Here is a 12,162-nt window from a genome sequence, read left to right on the forward strand (position 1 = left end):
CTTCTGTCATGTTGACAGTTCAAGAATTCCATACCCTGGCGAATTCATGTACCCAGCAGAAAATTTACCTAATTCATGAATAAGGCAACAGGCTTGACTGTTACATGAATTAGCCAAAATTTTGGCCATTTCATGTAATAGTCAATTTCGCACATTCGGTGTAACATATATATATATATATATAAACATATTACAAGCGTAATGAACTTAATAATAATAAGTGTGTTGATATTTATTTGAAGTAGTATGTCCTTCACTAGAAACAATAGCAAAGGAATTTATTAATATAATACGAACCGTCTGAGATCGTAAATCGATGAAAATATATTTCTTCGAATTTTCCAGTTTATTAAAAGATACGCAGAAAGTTGAAGATAAACAAACTCGTTTCACTGAAAAGTTTAAATTACTAAAAAAGTCTTTAAATTTAATATTAATGTAATATTGTGTATTTTGTGATACTTGAGTGGGTACACTTTTTATGTTTAAAACAAAGAGCTTTCAATACAAAGCAATGTGGACTTTAAAAATGTCCGTTTTATCGCAAGAAAAAAACATAATCTATTTCATTTCTAAAGATGTTTAATAAAGACGTCTTGATCGAGACGAATTCATGAAAGAGGTAGGAGATTACTCTAAAAAATGTTCTTCAATCGAGGGCTGTAATATTTTACAGAATAGCCATTCCATTTCGACATTCCCCATCTAGCTTTTTGTAAGGGAGAAATGATTTTTTTATGTATCTTCCACAGAGCGTATTCTTGTATACGGTAGAGTTACGGGATATTGGTATGACATGGGAGAAGACTGGCGAGTGGCGACCGACAGGGTTCTTGGGATGCTGCGTGGTGCTCATGTCCTGGAGTGGAGGTGGAATTAGACATAAGAGAAACAGCGGCCCTCGTAGTCTAGTACGTATAGCGCTGGCCTTTCATCTGGGTCACTTTTTCAAAGCCTGGGTGCATATGATTGTTTCAATTATATTAATAATTATTACATTACTGTTTCACTACATCACTGTCATTGCCCATTGGGCATGGGAATTATCTCTTGAAAATTTTAAGATTCAAATAGTCGCTTATGTAATATGTTTATGAAAATATCCACCCACTTGTTCTATATCAGTAATATTCTGAAGTGTATTTGAGAGATCTTGAAAAATAAATGTTTTTCATGAAAATTAAACATTTTTCTCAATTTATTCAAGAATTTCAATTGAAACAGGCTTTCACTGTATATTTGAATACTCCCTATCTCAGTGATGGCAAACCTATGGCACGCAAGATGATTATGCATGGCACGGGAATGTTTTATTTTGAAGAGAAAATATAACAGTATTTCTTTTACAAAAAAGTTTTACAAATAAATATATATTCCTATAGGTATATAATATGTACTTTATATTAAAAATAATGACGACATAGCCATGCGTATTTTCGTCGGTTTTTAATATTTTTTTTACAATACTACAAAAATAGCAGGCAAATACTCTTGAAGAATAAGCATAACGTTTTATTGCATAGTTCGGTCCTTACACTTTATGCATCTCACGTAATATTATTGCACTGATCTCATCAGGCGGCGGGGAAGCATGAAAGAAGAGTGTTTAATATGCTCCCACGATCTCTTTGAAAATTTAAAAAATATGTTCAAAGAATAAAAGATACATATGTCTTTATGGCGACAACCATTTATACCTCTGACCTCCCACCCGAAGAATATAGACTATCCGCGTGGGAAGTGAACCTAGCCTCTGAGGGTCTCGAAGATTGGGTAAAGCCAGCAGAGCATCTCCCACCCGGTGCCAGTCTCGGGTACCGTCCATGGAAAGCCCTAAACAGACTGAGAATCAAGGAACCAAGGCACTCGAGACAACATGGTAAAATGGGGGTTCTCTGATGACCAAACCCTGCGAGTGCGGTGAAATTAAAAACATAGAGCACATTTTTTCATGCAAGGCTTGCCCAGTAAGCTACAATTTCGATGAGATCGTACAAGCCGAAGAAAATGGTGTTGCCTTCGCCAACTTCTGGAAAGACACATTGTAGCTATTGAAGACCCGATACGATGAAGAAGAACCTATGCCTTCGGCTAGAAATACTGTGAAAAAACTGTGTAATTTTTAAAAGTTTTTAATGGAATTCCCAAAACCATTTTTTTTCCTATGAAAAAGTGCTTCGCACTGTTATGTCCTCTCGATGAGTACTTTCGGGAAACAGATGATCTGGGCTGGCAGGTATTCTGTATGGTTTGATGGTATTAACCTTCATTAAGTTTCTTACCGGAATTGGGACACTCTGTGAGACTCCTTGATGTTATTATTCACAGTTTTACGTTTATAGACCGTATTGTCTTGAAGGTAAATTTGTCAGGAGAATGACCTTCTAGGATGCTGGAGCGGTGGACGTTGATAATAGATTGTGAACACGGTGAAGTAATAGAGTTTTACGTAAAGTAAAACTATACTGTTTATTTCAGTTGTAATTTTAGTACAAAATATTTAACAGACAGAGCTACGTATTAGGTGAACGGTTTCGAGGCAATAGACAACAGGGATGACATTTCCTGAGATTATATACGATTCACTTTAATGGTTTTTTTGACTTGAACAAAGTCCATTTCATCTGCACGTGTTCATTATATGTGCTTATCAGTAACGAGAAATAACATTTATAACATTTAATGGGATCTTTGGCTCAGTCCAAATTCCAATTTGACTATGCAGGTGTCCATAAGTGTCGGTTTACAGCAACGAAAAATAACATTGATAACGTTTAATGAGTTTTCTAGCTCGGGTCAAGGGTTAAAAGAGGGTGCGAATGCAGGTGTCTACCCCAAAAAGGTAGATAACAGATTGCATGAGCTCGTAAATAATATTGATAACAAACACTTAAGTGCATTCATTGGCTCATGTCAAAGTTTAAAAGAGAGTAAAAGTCGATATAAGAATATGCACGTGTTCAAATCAACATAGATAAGATATTACTTTGACTATAAAATGTTGTTATATCAACACATATTTAATATTTTATTACTGGGCACGTGTGATTTAGTTTAAAAACGTTACCTCAGTTAATTTACTGTTTTTTAGATAAAAAATTGAATGTTGTGAGACTTTTTGAACATTTCTTAGATTGACACAGTCAGGTAGGTACATAAATGTTTATATTATATTATATTGTTTATTTTGAAAGCTTAAAGTTTGTATGATGCAATAATCAAATGGTATTGTAAACATGATAGGTGTGATGTCTTATTAGTGTACACAACAGCACGTAGACAGTCGGAAAATAATATCTTGAAAATTTTGGCACGGCTACGTAAAAAGGTTCGCCAACCCTGCCCTACCTATTACCCATATTTTATATTTTGTGAAATGTATATTTTATTATATTTCACAAAATATATGTTAATTTCACAAACCTACTTGAGAAATGTAGCGGACAGCTGAGTCTCTCAACTGGGGTGGCACATTTTAAAACTTCTGGGTTGTAAATTAATTAGGTACCTATATAGTACACACATAATAGATTGCTAGACAAAATGTCTGTATCTGAAGGTTTTCATAATTGTTATGTAGCATATACACAGTGCCAACATAAGTAAACTAGACATCGCGAAACCGACAAAAAAATACAGTTCTGTTAAACCTTTTATGTTAATTCTTAATAAATTTTGTTTCCAACCAGTGAGCTGATTTTTTTTGAAGGAAAGATAAGTTAAGACTAAGTTTAGGTACCTATTTCTATATAATATACATTACTCCTCGATTTGCCGCCCTTCAAGTGACTGCCGCCCCCAAGCGACGCTCAATCTGCGTACCCCCACGGGACGTCACTGTATATACATCCTGTAATTTCAGGAGTGCCGAATCCTTATGAACAATACCTACATGCGGGCGAACCAAGGGAGAGAATTTGTCATTCTTTCTTTATTTATTTATTTGTTTCTTTGTTAAACACCACACCAGGTCGTGAAGCCCAATTACAGTGACAAAACTCCCAGGCTTGAGGAATTTACATATTAGATTATGTAAATATAAATACACTCGTAATCATTGATTTCATAATATAATACTGACAAATGTTTCTGTATTACTTTTTATAGGTTAATAACCCCGATTAAATATAATTATACTATGTCAAAAAGTACATTAAAGCGTCAATCTGAGGCGAAAGATCGTGGGATAATTTTTGATTCTTCATTATCTTTTCACTCATAGCTTCTACAGCTCTACGTGTGAGTAGGGATTGCAATACCGGTATTTCAAAACCGGTATTCCAGTATTTATCAATACCGAATTACCGGTTTTAAAATCCAAAATACCGGAATTTTCGGTATTAAGAAAGCACACTCGTTTACGTTTTTGAAAATGAATTATAAGTTATGTGCTGCTAGTGGAAATGGAACTACTAATGCAAATATATTGAGTGAATACAAAAGAGGTGAAAAAATAATAAAACAAATTTCATCAAATATAAGTACAAGCGTTGAATTTATGATGATTTTGAGGGCTTTTGTAAAAATTATCAATATATTCAAATTATTTGTAAAAATTCACTAGTTCTACAATTATTATGATTAATATATATTTTTAAATATTGTCAACATAATAAATGTAGGTATGTAGGTTTTTGCTATAAAGTAATATTTTTAAACGATTTTAATTGCTATATTTTTATTGATAAGCACCTACTTCTGTTTTTTTAATGTTTAAGAAATACCGGTATTAATACCGGTATTCAATAAGAAATACCGAAAAACCGGTATTGACATTTTCATTCGGTATTGCAATCTCTACGTGCGAGTAAGCTTTTAGGATTCAAGAATCCAAATGTCTTACGTACACTCTACGTCTCATTAGTGCGGAGTATTCTTGAATATGGGTCGATTATCTGGTGTCCTTATGAGGTTTCCAATAAGCTTATTTTAGAACGCGTCCAGAAAAAATTTCTTCGATGTCTTTATTTTAAGACATACATATAATTATGTTTGGCAACGTTGTATTGTCCATATACTTCATCTTGTTCACCGCGTGTACATGGGCAAGAAGAAGATTTATTCTAATAGCAGTTATAACCAAAATGATAATACTGCACCATAAAATGCAATATCGTATTCCAAAACAAACATTTTATCTAAGTATGTACTAAAACAATTCTCTATTTAAATGTTAGGGTTGACTAGATGGAAAAAAGTACCTATATTCGTTTCATAGAGGTTCCAAATTTTTTAATTCAAACAAACATATTTAAGTCCCCGCCCAGCGTAGGCGCGTTCGGTGGAGTGTTGAGCGGCGCGTGCAACTCAAACATATAAACGTATAACCAAAAAAAGAAATTGTCTACGAACATTTTCACACATGGTTCACGAGCGCTAACACCAGTTAATTCAAAATGAATTATACAATTAACTATCAAAATACAATAAAATAGTAGAGATAATCGATCACTGACAATTTTTATTACATTAGAAATCTCCCTGAAGTAAAGTGGTACTGTTATAAACACAGCAGTGGTCTATTAATATCAAATGTTCACAATCTCACAAGAATTGCATCAAAAATTGTTTATTTTTTAATATTAATAATACGGGAAATGAGTTGTTTTTAATGATTTTACCGAGGCTTTGACTGTCATATCGCCTCTTCTCTTCTAGAAGGGGATCCGTCGATCAGGTCCTGACTCCAATTCTGTTAAAGACCTTTACAATTTTGGCAAGCTCTTCCGTCTTACCCACCGCCAGGGCACCTTTCAATTCGTCAACATTCTCAAAGGTATCCGCAATTCGTAGCTGTACTCTGTGTCGTTCATATTTAGGGCATTGTACGGCTATATGTACAATAGGCAATGATTTTTTTATTATAGTTTACTTCACTGTTAAGGCATACCTACATTAAAACCTTCAACCCGTTAAGGCATATTGAGGAGATAAACAGATTTATAATTATTATTTTACCCTGCGGGAAATTATTTATAGCTAGCTTCTCAGAAACGGGCAGCAAAGCCATATTATATATTGTAGAAATAGATTTATCGGTCATCAAATGCCCAAAGTGGCGGTGGTCTGATATGACCAGACCCACCTCCGCTCTCGGAAGCCATAACACTTAATACCAGTTAGCGAATCATCCATCTGACAGTGGTCAGATTAAATTGTGCGATTAAAATTGTTAGAAAATAGAAATGGAGCCTAAATGTTTGAAACTGAAGCAAAAAAGACCTCTGTGCATCTATTCTATACACAAGATTGCTTTTGTCCGCTACGGCAGCTATCTAGGGTAGGAAAGTATAAGTGAAAGTATTTCAGATGGTTAACTTATTGTAACAATTACAATAAGTTAACCATCTGAAATGTCAAAACTGTCTATCTTGGTCTAAAATTTATCACAGCTAAGAGATGTGCTGTTAAAACATAGTACTTATTGTAACAATTATATCTAAATCATTGTAATTGTTACAATAACTTTTAATAATTCGATACTTTCCTACCCCATTTAGCTGCCGTAGCGGACCGAAAGCAGCCTTTTGTATAGAATATACCCGCTGGTTCAGACGGCTAACTTATTGTAACAATTATAATACTTCGATATAAACATATGAAATACTACCCTCGATAGCTGCCGATAGCAGTATTGTGTATAGAATAGATGCGCATGAACCTACTTACGTGCAACAGATTGGGGCATGGGAGGAGGGGGTTAATACAAAGTTTAGACCCCAATAAACATGGCTGTCTTATGTACAGTGGAACCCCGATCCACTGTTCTCGCATAAATCGTTTCCTTCACGGATCGTTCATTTTTGAAAGTCCCGCCAAACACACATAAGAACAATGTTAAATAATCTCGCTTTTACTGTTCCTCGATTTATCGTCTAAATATTATGGTCCCGTCACAAATATTATCCCGGTTGTCCGTTTTTGTTGAATATTTTTCATTTCGCTTTCGTAGAATTATTTATGAAACATACGATTACAGACCTTTCAGTGGCGTCGCTTTGTTTGCACAGGTCGGTCGGCGCTCAGGCTTTTACCGCATCTAGTATCACGAATTTTTCGTCGCAACTAAAATCCCCCCCATGAAGAAAACTAGAACTCTAGCTGAGAAACTGAAAATAGTTCAAGACGTTGAAAAAATCCAGGAGAAAAACGAGTTTCTTTAAAAAAATATATATATCCCACATTTATCGTTGTGGTATTTATCGGGTCTCTTAAAAACCGTAGAATTGGGGTTTCACTGTATTTAATTATGTGGGTTCCCTTGAAATATGATTTTCTACGGGCTACGCATATCTACGGCCTACGTTACAGCTTCTACGTCGTAGCTAATTTAAATGTTGACTTTTAGTATTATCCTATGTTCACGTTCCTTGCTTTGTTGCGTAGTAGTTATAAACACACTATTTTCTATCCATATGTAAACAAAGCGCTTTCATCCCGCTCTACGTTGTACGTGTTCATTTGCCTGACCGCGTTTTTTAATCACAACACTGACACCCACTAAATATACAAACTGCTACGAAATATATTATTATATACCAGTGGTAGATAATAAGGGGTCTAGGATGATTTGGCGCCGGGACAACTGGATGCCACGCGATTATGTTAAGAGTAAAATTAATTAAAACTACTAAGTAGTAGATAGAAACTGATTAAAATTCCTCGTCTACGTTCTGTATACGTGTTTACGACAGGGTGGCGTCCAATTGTCCTGGCGTCCAGTTGTCCCATTCCCATAGTAAGTCGCATGTAAGCCATTATTAAACATGTGAAAATTTAATTTCGCGAGAAAAGGAAGCTTTCTAAAACAATATGTCGCGAAGATATCACGGAGTAGTTACCGTTTATAATAAAATATACGAATGGTTCATAATATATAATTATATAATATATTATATTAGTGGCGTGCAGTAACTTTTGCTTGCAAAGATGCTTTAGAAGTACCTATATCATGGCTCCCACAAGGGGGGGGGGGGCTGACAGGGCTCTAGCCTAGGGGCCGGAGTTCAGGAGGGCCCAGCGTGGCGGGTCGACCACATAATAATTATTGAGATAAACACACATCTTAAATATGCCTTAATAGTAAAAATAAAGTCGCGTGGCGCTATTTTTCTTCGGAGTTATTACCATTTTAAAATATAAGAATGGTTGTGCGATGCAATTTTTGGTTATTGTGTGTTGATAACCGACAACTCCCTAATTCGATGTGTGAAAAATCGCTAAAAATAAACTGAATTTTTATTGACCTCGAGCACCATTTAGAAAACGCCATTGTAGAACGTCAGACTGCCTTTAACCTTGGTGATAAGTAGGGGGGGCCGCCAAAGATCCTGGCCTGGGGGCCCGCTTCAGGATGTGGGGGCCATGACCTATAAACTTCTATTTTTGCTAGCTTATATTTGTGAGTTTGGAATTCACATGGGTATGACTGCATTCAGCCAGCTTGGAGTCGCATGTACATCAAGGCTGTATTCTGTGAGGACCAAATGTAATTTGTTCAACGCGTGCGTGCTACCTGTGCTCCTATGGCTGTGAGACATGGCATCTTACTAAGCTTCAAAGGTCTAGGCTTTTGAGCTTTGAGAATCGATGTCTCCGCCGACGAATATTAGGGGTACATTGGCACGACCGCGTTACAAACACCCGAGTTTATGAGCAGACACAGCAGCCTTTGGTGAGTGAGAGAGATCATGAAGAGATGTTTTACGTGACTGGGACATGTGTTCCGGATGCCGCCAAAGAAAGCGACGCTTCGTACCCTTGTGGCACAGCCTCAAGGGTTCCATCGTTATGGCCGACCCTCCTTCACACTGCAGCAGTGCTACAAAAGCGATCTACGCATTGTAGGTCTAGAATGGCGGGATGTGCAAGAGTTGGCGATGGATCGAGGGAAGTGGCGCGAACTTGTGCTTGCCCTATGCCCCAATGCTGGGTCGTGACAGGGTGAAAGAAGGAAGAAGAAGGTTTGCTATAAACTATTTTAGGGTTTGTATTTAATTGGATCTTGGCGGGGGTCGATAAAGTTATATGGTGTGAGGTATTTCATATTGATAACGAACGCGTCGCGACGCCCGGCTAAATATTTGAGTTACAACGTCTACTTGAACTTGCTAACAATTTTTAATGAACCATTTCTTTTATTCAACGACATTTACATAACTTGAAAACACCAAAACACGAAAACACAAAATAACTCAATTTGATAAGCAATTCATGGATGGCCCCCACAAGGGGGGGGCTGACAGGGCTCTAGTCTGGGGCCCAGCGAGGCCAGTCGACCAGATAAGTGAGATAAACATACACACAAATTTGCTTTAATATTAAAAAAAGTCACCTGCGGCGCTATTTTCCTTCAATAATCTTATTACTTAAAATTATATGGTTATATGATACAACTTTTAATGGTACTGTTCGGTTAAAGCGGATACAGCGAAAAACGCATTTTAAAAATAGCCGATAAACTGGATTATTTGTTAGTTTGGGCTAGTTTAGGTTAGGTTAGGTTGGGTTAGGTTAGGTTAGGTTAGGTTAGGTTTGGTTAGGTTAACAGAGGAAAGTTTGTCTGGATGTAATCATTAATAATTGTAAACACATGTTCATAATAGAATAAATATCATTTTTTATACTATTGTATACGAATTTGAGCCAAAAAGCAAATTGCTAATTAGCACACGTGTTTCAACATTTCTTTGAAATATGATATTACCATCCCAGTTGACAAGGCTAACGGATGACATAATTTTCTTATAATAATAATAATGAAATAAAGAATAACGCAAGTATTATATTATTATGAGACGTATTGCTAATTTTTTCGTAGAAATTTATCTGATATATTTTATCGTATTTGGTATACATTATTACATATACGAAATTGTGTATTTTATTTATAAATTTGAGTCGCATAACTGACATTTTGAAATTTTGTCATTTTTGAGTTAAACATACCAAATGATTCTAAAGCATTAATCTGTGCGGGTCATAGTCAACGTTCCCTCTAATTTTTCTATTGTATGTGCGGATCATCAACGCATATGAGCAGTCGTGCCGTCACCCGGTGCGGTAAATTTACACCCCCCCACCACAAATACAGACATATATATATTTTTTATTATACCTTATATTTTTAGGGTATTTATTAATTTCAGTGATCTTACAACGTTTTTCTTATGTCGTATTCTTATTTGTCCGGTACAAATCTTGCAATCGATTTTTAACTAACTTCCCGACTAGCTAGACATTTATTTGAAACTTTTAGAATATATCAGAACACGATGCCAATGCATTTTTTTAATACTTTTAGCCATCTTTAAGTAGAATTGAATTCATTTTTAGTTAATTCTGCTTTGTATGAAAAGTTATTTCGATAACATTATTGTTTGCTAGGGGGTCCTAGCAACTAAATTAATAATAATATATACGTGCGTTACTATGGGAATCAATATGGAATGACATTTCATTATTCAGTATTTCTATCAAGCACAATTTTATTGATCGTTTAAGCTAGTCAAGTCAAGTTTATATGATTCAACAGAAAATTGAAAAACGTTGTATATAAAAAGTTATTTTTATCTTGGAATTATTATATTATAATAATAACACTAACAACGACAAAACTGAAATACAATCAAATTGATCTGGATCACTATGTGCAAAGTTTAATAAACAGGAAAATGTTTGAATTGAACGGGACGCATATACTGATCCCGCTCGACGTAAAATTTCACCTGCGTGCTCGCGTTAGTCGCACTTGACCTTCGCCTTCCGAGGAATGAGTCGAAGAATTGTGCATGTGATGGTTTCGTGCATTCGAGCAAAACTAAAATCTGGCAAAGAAAACTTTATTTTATAATGTTTTTGTGTGAACACTGTGCGGGGGATAAAAACATGTGTGCGGACACTGAAATCCCGAAATCCCGAATACCGAAATCCCGAACGCTGAAATCCCGAAGGCCGAAATCCCGAATGGCCGAAATCCCGAAAAATTAAACAATATAAACAGTAATAATTGCGCAATCTTATCTTGAGTTGCGCAAATTTTACAAGAGAGACGAAAACCATTTTTTGTAAAACAAATGGGTTTTTGTCTCTCCGGTCTCTCCTGGCAAAAAAATGCGCAATTCAAGATAAGTGTTGCGATTGCGCAATTATTACTCTTTTATTTTTCGGGATTTCGGCCTTCGGGATTTCTACCCAAACCCAATAAATTATACATCTATAGAAGTATACTTCTCGGTGTACTTCTTTGAATTTCTATAGATGTATAATTGTATTTTCACTACTTTTGTATGTCTATAATATATTATGTTCTCTTTTTATATTTTAAATTTTTATCCCTTTTATTACTTTTATTTTTCTTTCTTCTTTATAATAATGTTTCATGTCATGTTGTGAACGTCTTAAACTTATAATTTGTGATGTCCACAATATGTTAAAAAATAAATTAAGATAAGCCGACGATAATAAAAATGGGTTATATTATGTGTTAACAAAACTATGATTTTTTTGCTAATTTTACAATTTAATTTATCCAAATGCATTATAAATAGTGAATAGTTTCAAATATGGAATTTTTGATCGTTATTCTTCAACGTTTTTGGTAGAAAGTATTTTATGTGATGTTAACAATGTTTATATTTAGTGAGCTGATCGCTAAGCACGTCGTTAATTCGTTAACAAACGGTTCGGCGAGAGGATACGGATTTCATAAACCGCAGAGAACCGCTCGCAGAAGGGTTGGGTTGGGGCATTGCCGACTGAAGAGGAAAGCCGATACATTCACGAATGGTCCTACCTTTCCGCCCCTCCCTTTGTCTATGGATGACCTCTCATTGTCTATAGAGTGCTCACACTGACGCGTCTGTTGTGTTCAATTGTCGGAGTATTCTTAGTTTCAGATAATTTTAACGTATCTTGGAGACCTTGGAGGCTTTGGAGTTCATCTGATTTAGTGGTTCTGTATTATTAATAATTGGAAGTGACGATCAAAGTAAGTAAACTTCTTCTGTGTATAATAATATCATAATACACTAGGGCGTTTGTCAATGAGACAGTCGATTCCAAACAACAATAACTAATAACTTATTTATACTCTTCAGTCATTATATAATACCAATCTCTGCTTGCAAGTCATCTTCTTCTTCTTCCACCCTGTCACGTCCT

This window comes from Rhyacophila brunnea, unplaced genomic scaffold, assembly GCF_057557595.1.
Source record: "Rhyacophila brunnea isolate RB1 unplaced genomic scaffold, BYU_Rbru_1.0 scaffold_23, whole genome shotgun sequence".
Classification (NCBI taxonomy): Eukaryota; Metazoa; Arthropoda; class Insecta; order Trichoptera; family Rhyacophilidae; genus Rhyacophila; species Rhyacophila brunnea.